This window comes from Schistocerca piceifrons, chromosome 4, assembly GCF_021461385.2.
Source record: "Schistocerca piceifrons isolate TAMUIC-IGC-003096 chromosome 4, iqSchPice1.1, whole genome shotgun sequence".
Taxonomy (NCBI): Eukaryota; Metazoa; Arthropoda; class Insecta; order Orthoptera; family Acrididae; genus Schistocerca; species Schistocerca piceifrons.
The window spans coordinates 169,126,651-169,139,156 of record NC_060141.1 but is presented as its reverse complement, the minus strand read 5'-3'; positions in this window follow the sequence as shown (position 1 = coordinate 169,139,156).

Here is a 12,506-nt window from a genome sequence, read left to right as displayed (position 1 = left end):
GTGGACCATGTCTCGACTACACCTAGCTGATACAAATATGTGTAGGAAGCAGCAGTTGTGAAGAGGTGAAAATGATAATTTCACTGTATTAACTAGTGTCGACAGCCGCCTTAAACCAGCCTTCGGACTGAAAGCATGGTTGGTTTGGTCTCTAATGTAGATTACTGGTGAAAATACTCCAGAAAAGCCTAAGAAGTCGGATTTCCTCCATTACGATTTTTGTTTCTTCAAGTTTATAACCTTAGGATTGACCTGAGGCAGCAGTTCTTGAAGCAAAACGATTGCTCGCCGTACCTTTTCAATTGCACGAATGTTCCACAGAGTCCCACATCAACAGACTGTGCCTTCCGCTCGCATTTTTACCCTCTACCAAACATTTCAGTATACTGTGGAAGAAACTTGCATGTTTCAGTGAGTGTCCAGTTAAGATGCAAAACGAGTCTATTGTCTCCAACGATCATCTCGCGTAACGAACGTAAGAACAAAGTGAATGAGATTAGTCTTACACATACGAATACAGGCAATTAATTTAACTTAACTCCAAGCAGAACAAAAGGGGAACGATTCACAATGGTAAAAAGTATCCTCCACCACGCACTGTAGAGAGGCTTGCGATGTATGTACGCAGATGTTGAAGTCTCACCTCTTCTTAATCAACTCTCTGAGGGAGTGCTTCGTTTGTCATCTTACCTATGCGATTTTGATCTTTATTACAATAAACAGTATGTCGAATGCCTCTGTTCATCTCCTTTTGTCCATTTATGTAACCAGGTCACACTTCCGCAAAGAAAAACACTACGAAGAACGTTCCCAATTTCCTCTGTAAACTCTTCTCGGAGCACTAGCCACCTTAATTCTGCAAAACCGGGCTTTCTGCAATGAGCACTGTTGTCTTTGCAGGGAATGAACGGACTGTCTACGAAGTAACAAATTTAGTAGTGTCCACTTCGCCAAAAAAAAGTATAAGAGGTGTAGAAGTATGAAACGGGAATTTGCATACAGATGGTGTTAGCCGTGATTGTACGGGCCGTGAGACCGCGTCTGTAACACCATCTGCTTCCTGTAACGGCTGACAACGAATGTCAACACACAGTAACGCAAGTTCCATACATCGGTATCTGTTTCAAACCCGTAAACATTGAAAGGTGGCTACACTGAGTCACAGCGCCAGAGATTGCGCCAAAGACTGTTATTCCACCGCCTCCACTGGGCAGTAGTAGTTCAGAGGATGTCGAGGGCAGTTGTTGTTCTGTTGGGCGAGAGAGTAGACGCTGTTCGGTTGATATAATGTATAGATGGAAGAAGTTGCAATTGTCAGAATATATTTGAGAAAGTAGATGGGCTTTTGATTTATGATGCTGGTGTGATGGAATATTTTTGTCAATATATAATGAGGTAAAAATGTATTACAGTTTTCTTTAATGACAATCCCTCTTGCTCACAGGGACAGTCAACAAAGCATCTGGCTCGTGTTCATTTATTAGACTTGTAATTCTGGTTTCTATGTGCAATTATAGTATTTCCGGTTTTTCAATTAGTTCATTGTAAATGGTGTTTAAAATATTTTGTCGCATTGAGAAAGAACCGACCCAGATACATGTATGTTGAGTCACACTACCGCACACAGAACAGTTACACTTGTGCTTTATTGTTTCGTAGCTTTTATAGTTGCAGGGGACTTAATTAATCAAGTGTGTTAATGGAAATTCCTTGTCATTCTTTATTTTTATTTTATGCAGTCAGATTGCGTGCTAATACTAGTCAGGGCCAAACGGTCACACAGCTACTAAAATTATTGCATTTATTCATTAATATTAGTGCTTTCTTTTTAATTAAGACCCCAGGCAACATGTAGACTTTTGTGCCCAAGAACTGCTGCAGAATCGCATCGAATGCCTGTCGAAGCTTTCGGCGAACATGCTCTTGGGAAAACAATGTTTCGAGTGGTTCAAAAAATTCAAAACTGGCGGTTTTGACGTGAGAAACGACGAGCGCGAGAAACCACCGAAAAAGTTCGAAGACAATGAATTGTAGGCCTTACTGGATGAAGATGATACTCAAACTCAACAAAAACTCGCGGAGTAGTTGAATGTGACGCAGAAAGTCGTTTCACTTCGGTTTAAACCTATGGGAAAGATGCAGAAAGTGGGAAAATGGGTTCCGCATGAACTGAATGAAAGACAGCAAGTAAATCGAACGACCACTTGTGAAATGCTGATCGCCAGATACAAAAGAAGATTATTTCCCCATCGAATAGTGACAGGTGATGAAAAATGGATATATTTTGAGAATACTAAGCGCCGTAGATCATGGGTGAATCAAAGCAAACCATCAACATCCACTGCAAGGCCAAATCACTTTAGAAAGAAGACAATCCTCTGAGTTTGGTGGGATCAGAAGGGTGTCATGTATTATGAGCTGCTAAAACCCGGTGAAAGCGTTAAAACTGATCGCTACGAACAGCAGGTGATCGACTTAAATCGAGCATTACGTGAAAAACGGCCGGAATACGGAAAAAGGTAACAAAGTCATATTGCTCCATGACAACGCCCCATTAGACACAGCAAAACGGGCGAGGGAAACGATCGAGGCGTTCAGTTGGGAAATACTAGGGAGAAATGTATAGACAGCAATGGAGGTTATTTTGAATAAAATATTGTTTTTCAGTTTCAAGCAACAGACGTGTAAGTATTGCACCCAAATTCCGGTTTGATACTTCTTCACCTGGTATATAGTACCAAGTGCCCACTTCCATGCACTGCTCAAGCCAGTACCTTAGCATTATGCAAGCTGTTGACAAACATTCTAATTTTCACAACTTTTTTGATCACTGAGTCCCAGAAGTTTCAAATGAGCACTAGAATCTGCGTTTCCTTGAACAAGATTTTGTGCTTATTCGTAATGCTGTGCTCGGCAACAGCAGCTTTTTCTAGATTACTGTACTTGTCCTGTCGATGATTTTCAGTGCAGCACTGGGAAACGGCTCGAATAGACTGCCTCACGTAGCTACTGCCACAGTAGAAGGGCAAGGGACTCTGGGGGTCTTGATTATCAGTCACAGGGCGCAATATTTTATTAGGCCGAAAGACAGATTTAATTCCATGTTGCGACACAGAGCGGAAGGAACGTCTTGTGCTGATCTTGTTGTGATGCTTGGTTAGAGTGAGATATCGTTAACCAGATACAGGTGACATGTTCGCTTGTGCCCAACAGCTATTTTGTCTGAACAGAGGGGTTACATTCTTTCGGCATTGAGATCGTTCACGTCCGATGTGTTTCTTATTAATAGCTCTATACACTCTTGTACATATACGAGGCGCGTCAATAAAGTAATGAGACTGATTTTCTTTGCAAGATGTGGCAACCCTGCAGGCTTGCGTAGGCACAATATCTTAGACCTTGGTCCATAAGCTGCTTCTGGTCCAAGCGGCACATCGATGCAACTGCTCAGTCGTGAGTTGTGCAGTAATAAGTTAACACGTGTTTGTGTCTCTCGTCACGGAAATGGAACCGCGTAACAGTATGCCAATTCTTTTTGCGTTAAATTGGGTGAAAACGCGACGACAACTTACGGTAAGCTTCAGAATGCTTTTGGAGAGGAGGTTATGTCAAGAGCTCAAGTTTTTCGTTGGCATAAAATGTTTAGTGAAGGCAGAACGAATGTTGAAGATGAAGGCCGCAGTGGACGACCATCAACCTCACGAACGGATGTCAACTTGGCCAGGGTGCGTGAACTCGTACGATCTGATCGAAGATTATCCGTGAAAATGATTGCAGAAGAACTGAACATCAATCGAGAAACGGTTCGTCTAGTAATCTTGGTATGAGAAAGATTTGTGCAAAAATGGTCCCCAAAAATCTCACACAACAACAGCGAGAAACACGGAAAAATGTGGCAGCCGGTCTGTTAGAGCAAACGGATATCAATCCAGAATTGTTCATCCGTGTTATCACTGGTGATAAAAATTGTTTTTTTCAGCACGATCCAGAGACAAAACGCCAAAGTTCGCAATGGTGCTCAAAGGGATCACCCAGACCAAAAAAAGCTCACATGTCAAAGTCAAAAGTGAAATGCATGCTTGTGTGCTTCTTTGATTCCAAGGGAATTGTTCATAAAGAGTGGATGCCTCCTGGACAAACAGTTAACCAACATTACTACAAAGAAATTTTAGAAAGACTTCGTAAAACAGTTCTTCGTGTCCGTGCCAACACTGCTGATAATTGGATTCTGCATCGCAATAATGCGGCCATCCCATACCGCTCTGTCGGTACAGCAATTTTTAACCTCAAAACAAATTTCAGTACTACCACAGCCACCTTATTCACCAGATATCACTCCGTGCAACTCTTTTCTATTTCCAAGAGTCAAAACGGCGGTCAAGGGACACCATTTTCAAACCACACAAGATGTCCAAAAAGTTGTGACGAAGGTCTTGGAGGATATTACAGAAGATGAGTTCCAGAAGTGTTACCATCAATGGCAGAAGCGCTGGAAAAAGTGTGTGCAATCAGAAGGGAACTACTTTGAAGGAGACAACACTAAAGGCCGGCCGTGGTGGCCGAGCGTTTCTAGGCGCTACAGTCTGGAACCAGACGACTGCTACGGTCGCAGGTTCGAATCCCGCCTCGGGAATGGATGTGTGTGATGTCCTTAGGTTAGTTAGGTTTAAGTTGTTCTAAGTTCTAGGGGACTGATGACCTCAGATGTTAAATCCCATAGTGCTCAGGGCCATTTGAACCATTTTTGAACAACACTAAACTTGACTAAAACGGTAAGCAACATCTTTTTCACATCAGTCTCATTACTTTAGTGTCGGACCTCGTAGCAAGTAGCTGGTTAGCAAAGTAAGACACGTTTGTAGTTGCTTACAGTTTTGAGTTTTTTTTATAGGGTTCCAATACCTCAATCGGTACAAACGGAACCATTATAGGATCACTTCGTTACCAATCTATCTCTTAAGCCCCGTTTTTCTGACGATCGGGTACAGATATCACTTTGAAATGTTTGTCAAACACTAAGGATCTCTGCCCCTTGGCGGTGTAAAGAATTTAAGCTTCAAGTCAATCCAGTGGAAAGACACTGCCGTTTATGTCACATATTTTGATACTAGCGAACTCACTCATCAAAACCTGTAGATGAACAATCTATAATTACACATAATTAAGTTTCTATGGAACCCTCAGAGCGTGAGTCCTACTCGCACTTGCCCAAATTATTATTACTATTATTATTATTATTATTATTATTAATTCGTCCATGAAGTAAGTCCAACTCAGTTTCTCATCCATCCAGGTGCTTAGAAAATTCACGCACTGGGACACAGGCAGCGCTTGCCTCCTGAGCTCTCCTTATGGTACATGCAAGTCTTTCCTATCCGTTTGTAATTGCAGAATAAAATCGTCAACAAAACGTTATTCGCCCCGTTAGAGGAGTCCCCTGGTCGCTTTGAAGCGCTGTGGAAACGGTACCAAGTGGTCATGCGATCCTGCACCACTGGCCTAAGACATGGCAGTGAACTGCAATATAGTGAAGCTGCGTACAATCATTGCAGGAAGATGCTGAACGCGGAGACGCAACAAAATGGCCGAAATAAATTACACACATCATACAAGCTTTTGCATCACCTCGGTTCCGAGAATTCCGGAACCTGTGCAGGAAATTGGAATAGATTAACATAAACATCATTTCCGCCCTTTTTATTGTTCATGAAAACCGCACACTGCATGTTGTACCACGATACAGCGAGACCATCAGAGGTGGTGGTCCAGATTGCTATACGCACCTCAAATACCCAGTAGCACGTCCTCTTGCTTTGATGCAGGCCTGTATTCGTCGTGGCATACTATCCACAACTTCATCAAGGCACTGTTGGTCCATATTGTCCCACTCCTCAACGGCAATTCGGCGTAGATCCCTTAGAGCGGTTTGTGGGTCACGTTGTCCATTAACAGCCCTTTTCAAACTATACAAGGCAGGTTCGATAGGGTTCATGTCTGGAGAACATGCTGGCGACTCTAGTAGAGCGATGTCGTTATCCTGGAGGAAGTCGTTCACAAGATGTGCACGGTGGGAGCGCGAATTGTCGTCCATGAAGACGAATGCCTCGCCAATATGCTGCCGATATGGTTGCACTATCGGTCGGAGGATGGCATTCACATTTCGCACAGCCGTTACGGCACCTTCCATGACCACCAGCGGCGTACGTCGGCCCCACATAAATGCCACCCCAAAACAGGAGGGAAACTTCACCTCGGTGCACTCCCTGGCCAGCGTGTCTAAGGCATTCAGCCTGACCGGGTTGCCTCCAAACACGTCTCCAAAGATTGTATGCTTCAAAGGTATACGCGACACTCATCGGTGAAGAGAACGTGATGCCAATCCTGAGAGGTCCATTCGGCGGGTTGAGCCCATCTGTACCGCGCTGCGTGGTGTCGTGGTCGCAAAGATGGACCTCGCCATGGACGTCGGAAGTGAAGTTGCGCATCATGCAGCCTATTGCTCACAGTATGAGTCGTAACGCGACGTCCTGTGGCTGCACGAATAGCATTATTCAACAAGATGGCGTTGCTGTCAGGGTTCCATAATCCGTAGGTAGCGGTCATCCAATGCAGTAGTAGCCCTTGGGCGGCCTGAGTGAAGCATGTCATCGACAGTTCCTATCTCTCTGTATCTCCTCCATGTCCGAACAACATCGCTTTGGTTCACTCCGAGACGCCTGGACACTTTCCCTGTTGAGAGCCCTTCCTGGCACAAAGTAACAATGCGGACGCGACCGAACCGCGGTATTGACCGTCTAGGCATGGTTGAACTGCAGACATCATGAGGCCCTTCCTGGTGGAATGACTGGAACTGATCGGCTGTCGGACTCCCCCCCCCCCCCCCCCTCCCGTATGATAGGCGCTGCTTATGCATGGTTGTTTACATCTTTGGGCGGGCAGTGACTGTGAGCAGTTATTCCAGCGTCGAGGGTCGGCGCAACTTGCTCCACGGAGTCCACCCACCGTTCTGGAGTCTGAAGATGGTTCTTAAATAGAATCGAAACCGGTCACTCCAATAAAAATAAGAAGTTGCGAACAAGACTGTTTTTATCTTTAAATTTGAACGAGTTGATTCGCCAGGCAATAAACAAAATTCCGTTGCAGCATCGGAGTTGAATTGGCCAAGTCTCCGACAATGTGTGTGCAACCAAGGACGCATCTGAACGATACTACATTGAAAAAGAGATAACTATCAGACAAAACTATTAATTTCCATTCATGTCCATTAGATCCGCGTCAAAAATTGTTTAAATCTGTAGTTTGTACGAATTTTTCGTAATGTTCCTTTTTGACAACCACGTCCTGTGTAATGGTTGGCGAAACTGGAACCTCTCAACGACCAAACAACCATCCGTCTCATAAACTACACTACTTTAGAAAGTAAGAAATAGGATTGGTTTTTGTCTCATCTACTTAGACCATGTCTGGTTACAAGCGACATCGACAAGGAAGTCAGGTGTACAAGCTCAATTAGAGGAAGGATGAGGAAGAAAAAAAAATCGGCTTCCTTATTAAAAGATTCATCCCAGTATTCGCCGTAACGGCTGGGTCCGGTTTTTAACAAAACTATTCCTGGAATGCGGTTTCAGCATCGCTATCTCGCTCCCTATCGCGAAGTAGACACACGTTTAACTCTCATCATGTTTACTTACGATTACAACCACTCAGCGAGTACCGCGCCAAGCAATACAAGATGAACGCTGAAAGGAGCGCCAAGTGGTCTAATTTTCTACGAAACGAGGAAGCAAACTTCGACAACTTTCAGGACCAATATGAGGAAAAGACGTTAGGAAGGTGCTGCGAAAAAAATATATATTTGTGCACTGCAGGTAAGGAGAGCCTGACAAATATGCAATACAATAGAGGGGGAGGGACAGGCTAGCTAGAGCCACCTGAGCTTACGTCACGTGACAGGACAGGGCAGGCACGTCATACCAAGTCACACCCCCCGTGGAAGAGCCACGCTGCCGCGCCTATGTGGCCACTGCTACTGCTGCTGCTGCTGCTGCTGCCGCCGCCGTCCGAAAGAAGGCGCACGAGCGCTGGCCGCAGCGTCATGTTACAAACCCAATTAATAATGGACATGGCACCAGCGTGAATGTTTGATGCGGCTGCCAGCTAGTTTCTCACTTGGCCCCAAGTTCGGCAGGCGCCGGACCCTTCGCCTGCCCGCCCACTTGTTCGGTCTTCCGGCTGACCACGGGCCACCGCTGCTCTGCCTGTGCAGTTATGCCTCTCACAACAGTCGCAACGCTCCGTACTGACTGTCTCTTCTTGCCACACTCTAGAGCGATTTCTGAGGAAAGAACTACGTACCACGCGCATCGCTAAGTGGCGATTTAGTTTCACTTCAACTCTTCACTGAAATGGCAGTGTCGACCCAAATTACTGTCCCTTTAGCAAGCTGCATTAAGATACTGTAAAACAAAGTAAACATTTTGGAAAACTTTGATAAATGACGGTCACTATAGGAAGTTGGAAAGGAAGTTAGTGTTATGATGCAATCAAAATATTTTTGTATTCTACATAACTTGATTCGATACTGCCAGCAACCATACACGAACTACTGCCAGTAACCATAGACGAACTTAGACTTTTGTGTACAAGGGAGTAATATGGAACTGGGGCAAAAATCGAAGAAACTCGGGGCGAAGTGCCTTTTGGCGCAGAGTTCCGTCATTTAAAAACAAATAAATGCATTGCTGAATTACGAGGGTTAGTCAATAAATAAGTCGCAAACTGGGATCAGAGCCTCGTGTACCGCACTGTTGTGAAATTTATTTTTCTTTTCAACATGCCCCTCTTATAAATTTAAACATTCATCCCATCGTTCTACAAGGCGTTAAAAAAGCCTGCAGCATGAAATACTTGTGGTTGTGTTCGCATTTAACGAGTGACGTCTCGGGATAGACTATTAATTTCGTTCCTCCAATTGCTGCAACCCACAAGGCCGATGTGTGCTGGGGGTAGCGAAATACCCCTCGACTGGCAAACTAAGTGCCATCACTGGATAACCGAGGCGGCCGGGGACGCTCCTTGTTAGCGACTTTTTCTTGTCCCTTGCTGCATTCCTCTATCCAAATGAACACAAATTTCCATTAAATACAGTTCTAACCACATATGGGACAAATTTCGCTTAGTACGTGCTCTGCAGAGAGTCCCTCGGCTCACAAAAATCGCGTTGTTTCCGTCGGGTAGACACTCCCGGCACACCTGCCATCTTCGTCCGACTGCAGATCGTTAACTATTGGACGCGGAATATTTGACTAACTCTCGTTATATGTGTGGTGTCATCGCCAGACACCACACTTGCTAGGTGGTAGCCTTTAAATCGGACGCGGTCCATTAGTATACGTCGGACCCGCGTGTCGCCACTGTCAGTGATAGCAGACCGAGCGCCACCACACGGCAGGTCTAGAGAGATGTACTGGCACTCGCCCCAGTGGTACAGCCGACTTTGCAAGGAACGGTTCACTGACAAATACGATCTCATTTGCCGAGACGATAGTTAGCATAGCCTTCAGCTACATTTGCTACGACCTAGCAAGGCGCCATAGCTTTGATAATTAATAATGTGAAGCATGTATCATCAAGAGCGATGTTCTACAAATGTGAATTAAAGTTAAGTATTCCAGAAGCTACGTACTTTTCTTTATAGCATTCATTACGTATCCTGTTTCAGACCTCACGCCAGCCAGCGTGAGTTTAAGCGCGTGCCTTTCGGCTTCCTCTCATTGTGTCTAGGCTGTCTTGTCTAGACACAACATATTTGGCGACGAGTCTCAAAAGTGGATTTAGCGTTCGTATTGCCCTAAATTACTTGTGTCATGGCTTCGCCACAATCTCCAGATGTACTGTCCGAATTTTATCACTTGCAGAATCAGCAGACGCAGGCGTTATTGGATGCCCTTGGACAGTTCATCCAGGGTCAACGGGCAATGCAAAACGATGCGGCAGCCGCCGCTCCACAGCTACCGCAGCCACAACACGCAGTTGCACCACCTTTTCGTCAATTCGATGCGGCGATGGAAACCTGGACGAAGTGGTCACGCCAATTTGGATTCCATCTCGCCGTCTACAGAATTCAAGGTAATGAGCGGCAGCCTCACTTATTGGCGTGTGTAGGGGTGCAGACGTACCATGTGATAGTGAAATTGCTTCCCCGACGCGACGTAGCAACTCTGTCCTACGACGAAATTTTGTCTGCATTAGATGCATATTTCAAGGAATCTGTCAATGTAGTTGCAAAAAGGTATACATTCTTTCGTACAAAACGTACGGCCGGTCGGACTAATAGGGAGTGGGTTGCAACTTTGCAAGGCCTTACAAGGGATTGTGCTTTTGAGTGTGAATGTGGACTCCCTTATTCAGATACTATGGTACGTGATGCAATTGCACAGAACGTTTCTGATTTTCGTATACGGGAGCAAATTTTGAAACTAGTCAATCCCTCCCTTCAACAAGTGATAGACATATTGGATAGGCAAGACACACTTGACTTTGCTCAGGAATCATTTGCAACTTCGCCAGCCGTGTGTCACATTAACCGGCCCGCCGGGCGAGCTGCACGGAACGGTAAACAGCCCTCACGCACGTCCGCGCAGCCACGTGTGCCGCGTAAGCACGCAAATGCAGTGAAATCATGCCCGCGGTGTGCTACTAGACATTCGCGTGAAAATTGCCCATCACGCCAAGCTATTTGCTTCTTCTGTAATAAAAAAGGACATGTTCAGAGTGTTTGCCACAAAAAGCTCAGATCGGACATTCACAACGGTTCCAGGCCCTTTGCTTCGCGCCGGAATCGAACCAAGAATACTCAGGCTCGTGAACATGCGCCCATGGACATTCATGTAGTTCAATCCACTCCGCTCAGTGCCACTCATTGTAACAGTGACTGTGTTCGTCCCACACATAGTGTGCGTCGACGTCGCAGGAAATCACGTCAATTAGCAAGTGATTCTGTACCAGTGTCAGTTCAAATTGCACGAGACAGTCGCTCTTGTCGTCAGCAGGACAATAAACTTTATGTAGACTTGGACATTCATGGCAACGTGATCCCATTCCAGCTCGATACCGGAGCTGCAGTTTCATTGATCAATAAAGACACGTACAAACAACTGGGCACACCTCCGTTGCGTGCCGCAAATGTTAAGTTAAATAGTTATTCCGGTCAGAATATCCCTGTGTTAGGACAGTGCAGCCTTCTTGCAACATACAAAGGACAAACAAAACTTGTGTCATTTTACGTCCTTCGTTCTTCTTCTGCAGTGAACTTGTTTGGTTTCGATTTATTTCAGTTGTTTAACTTGTCTATAGTAAATCAGGTCCTATCAGTGAACCAGACTGTGCCTTCAGCCAGTGTTTCTAGTCTATCAGCCAGTGTTTCTAGTCTATGTGAAGAATTTGCAGACATTTTTGCACCGGGCCTTGGTTGCGCTAAGAACTATAAAGCACATTTGGAACTGAAAGTAAACGCGCAACCGAAATTTTTCAGAGCGCGCAATGTTCCCCACGCATTGCGTGATGAGGTCGCAAGAACACTAAACGATTTAGCATCACAAGGTGTGATTGAACGTGTGCAGGCTTCTCTCTGGGCATCACCCTTAGTAATTATGCCAAAACCTTCCGGAAAACTGAGACTTTGTGTGGACTTCAAGGCAACAGTGAATCCTCAACTAGTGATTGCAACTTTTCCTTTACCCCGCCCGGAAGATCTTTTTGACAAACTGTGCCCGGGTAAATATTTTTCGAAGTTGGACCTAGCAGATGCGTACTTGCAAATACCGGTGGACGAAGAATCCCAGCGAGTTTTGGTGTTTAACACGCAACTTGGTTTGTACCGATTCAAAAGACTGTCATTCGGGTGTCCATCCACCCCTGCATTGTTTCAGCAATATCTGCAAACTGTTTGTGCTTCGGTCCCTACTGCAGCAAACTATCTGGACGATATTGTGATCTCCGGAAAGACAGAAGACGAACATTTAGCCAATCTCAGAAAATTATTTCAGGTCTTGCGACAAAATGGTCTTCGCTTGCGGAAGGACAAATGTGTGTTTTTTGCTCGTGACTTACCATATTTGGGACATGTACTCAATGCCCAAGGCATACATCCTAGTCCAGAGCACCTCCGTGCCATACAAGACTTGCCTTCGCCACAGAATTTGAAGCAGCTACAGAGTGTGCTAGGAAAACTTAATTATTATAATAAATTTGTTCCACATGCCTCTTCCATTTCAGCTTCGCTTCATCGCTTACGCCGTAAAGGTGTTCCGTTCGTCTGGACGACGGAATGCGAACGCGCCTTTCACCAGTTGAAATCGGCGTTGCTTTCAAATACTTGCCTTACGCCATTCGATCCCCAGAAACCCCTTTTGTTGATGGTAGATGCATCGGATTTCGGGATCGGTGCTGTGCTTGCACACAAAGATGGATCGCATGATCGCCCTATTGCCTTTGCGTCCAAATTG